At 35.3% G+C, this 3,060-nt stretch overlaps 1 pseudogene; it reads left to right on the top strand.

Annotated features, from left to right (window-relative positions):
• Window positions 1-1,996: 1,996 nt before the first annotated feature.
• On the top strand, window positions 1,997-2,266 carry LOC102117921 (small ubiquitin-related modifier 2 pseudogene; annotated as a pseudogene).
• The last annotated feature ends 794 nt before the right edge of the window (window positions 2,267-3,060 follow it).

Below are 3,060 nucleotides of genomic sequence, written 5' to 3' on the forward strand. Positions count from 1 at the left end.
TTTGCGCAATTAGTGTATATCCATAACAAGAAAAAATTAAAAATAATTAAAATTTAAGAAATAAAAAGAAGAGTAAGAAGGAGAATCAGAACTTCTCAATTTACTTCACATGAGAGACCCCATTGTCTTTTTCATTGTCAGTTTAGTTGTATCCTACATGCCATCTCTTACAAGATTGTATATCTAGGTTTCCGATAAATTCAGAAGAATATTTTATTTGAAGCATTCAAATGTGACTGTGTAACAACATGGAATTAGAAAGATGTCTTAAACTCTGTCAAAAAGAAAAACAAAACAAAAATAAATAACCGAAAACAAAAATATTCATTTGCTCTTTATGTAGAGAGAAAAAGCTTTACATGGCACAAAAGTATGCTTCAACAAACTGACTTTATTGAAGGAAATAATAGAAGCTGGTTTTCGCAAAGTTAATTGATAATATTCAACGTACTTCAGTTTCAATCATCATGCTCATTTAGGTCTTGAATTTCTAAAATTTTAGGATTTACTAATTTTTAAGGACTCTTATATTCTAAATTGTATATAAGGACAGATCATTTTAGAAGTGTTATTTGTCTGAAATGTATGTATATTATCTCAAATATATATATCTTCCTGAATGTTGTTCAATAATTATTTGTTTTTCTTGACATCTACCCCTTTCCTTCTGAGACACCCTGCGTTAATTGTGCCTGCAAAACTCCTTTTTCTTTCTAGTTTTATGTCAAGTAGCATCTGCTCTGAGAAATTGGTATTCTCCACCTAAACACTATAATTTGTCAGATGTCCCTCCTCTTTGATCTAACTTTGTAATCCCAAAACTCTTTATGTTTATCTTTATTATGACAAATTGTATACTGTGCTTTAAATATTGATTTTTTTTTTTTTTTGGCCTGCGTCAAGCACACGGCTGTAACCTTTTAAAGGGCAAAAATGGGGCCTTAAACTTTTGTTTTTCATCACTTCAAAATCACCTGCTTAAAACATGGCAGGCACTTGATACTGCTTGCTCACTTAGACACATAAATGAAACGTAGATGTTTGCATAATGCTTTCTAAGATTACCATTTTTTTGGTTTCTGCTGTAGAAGTATTTTAAAGTAATTGCTCTGCCTTTAAATAACACATGTCCAATTTTGAATTATCAGCTTGTTTCTCTGCACTGAAAACTATTTTTTATGAAAAGATTTCAAACACACTTAGAATCTTAAAAACGTATTTCATTCATCTCACGTATTATTTTTTAACACAATCGTATTTTAAATTTGCCATCAATTTTATTCTTCCAATGTTCAAGAATAAATAGAATCCATCAAATGTTTATACCCTTGTTATTCCAGTATTTTTTTCAGCTGTTCTCCTTTAGCACTGAGCTTGCTTCTATTTAATCTATTGTGGGTAATTAAATCGTATCATTTTCCTTTGTACAGATATAACTAAACAGTTATACAATCCCACACTCTAATTGCAAATCATTTAAATCTTATTAATTGATGAATGCATTCATCATTCATTTGAGGTGATGTGGTGAGTCTTCAGAGATAACACCACAGGACAAAACTTCTAGAAAATTCATTATGATCACATAGATTGTGCATCTTCCACACATTCCTTATCTATAGTACTTCCTATCAGTGGGGACTTTGCATACTACCTGTATAAGTCAGTGCTGGCACAGAATCAGACAGGCACAGTGCCCTCTCTAAGAAAATAAAACACTAGTAATCCCACCCAAATATATATAGTGTCCTGTTCAATTATTAGAAGGAGATTATCACCAATATAAGCACTATCTATAATGAGGAAATATGAAGTCTTGATTACTTTTATGACACATAAACCATAATCACCATTAATTTAATGATTACCAACATAGGCAAAAAGAAGCAAAAGCAATAAACATATACAATTCTAGGCTCCTGGTGCTTCTTGAATGCTTGTTTATGCAGACTTGTTACCTCTTTTGTGAAATGGCAGCCAAAAAGACTCTGGGACTATGGCTGATGAAAAACTCAAGGAAAGATTCAAGACCAAGAACAATGATGGTATTAATTTGAGGGTGGCAGGTCATGATGGTTCTGTAGTGCAGTTTAAGATGAAGATGAAGAGGTATACACCACTTAGTAAACTAATGAAAGCCTACTGTGAACGACAGGGCTTGTCAACGAGGCAAATCAGATTCCAGTTTTACAGGCAGCCAATCGATGAAACAGACACATCTGCACATTTGGAAATGGGGTATGAAGATACAACTGATATGTTCTAGCAGTAGACAGGAGGGATCTGCGAAAAAGGAAAGCAGCCAGGGAAGGTGCATCTCATCTTCATTCCAGAACAATGTCCTTAACAGACCAAGATTACATTCTCAATTAGTAAACTGCAATTTGGTTCCATCACATCCTGACTACTATGATACACCTTTTCTTTTTCTTTTTCTTTCTTTCTTTTTTTTTTTTTTTCTGGACAGGATCTTACTCTGTCGCCCAAGCTGCAGTGCAGTGATGTGATCATGGTTTACTGTAGCCTTGACCTCCCAGACTCAAGCAATCCTTCCAACTCAGCCACCACATTAGCTGGGGCTACAGGCAGGTGCCACCATGCCCAGCTATTATTAAAAATTTTTTGTAGAGATGAAATCTCTCTATGTTGACCAGGCTGTTCTCAAACTCCTGAGCTCAAGTAATCCTCCTATGTCGTCCTCCCAAAGTGATGGGATTACAGGCATGAGCCAGCACGCTGGGTCCATTCCTTAATTGTATGTAAAAGAACTGTTATATGTGGGAACAAAGGTGGGTGGATCACTTGAGGTCATGAGTTTGAGACCAGTCTGGCCAACATGGTGAAACCCCATCTCTACGAAAAATATAAAAATTAGCTGGACATGGTAGTGCACGCCTGTAATCCCTATTGGGGAGGCTGAGGCAGGAGGATTACTTGAACCCAGGGGGTGGAGGTTGCAGTGTGCCAAGATCACGCCACTAAACTCTAGCCTGGATGCCAGAGTGAGACTCTGTGTCAAAAAAAAAAAAAAAAAAAAAGAATAAAAAGAGCTGTTACATG

This window comes from Macaca fascicularis, chromosome 8 (assembly GCF_037993035.2).
Source record: "Macaca fascicularis isolate 582-1 chromosome 8, T2T-MFA8v1.1".
NCBI classification, from domain to species: Eukaryota; Metazoa; Chordata; class Mammalia; order Primates; family Cercopithecidae; genus Macaca; species Macaca fascicularis.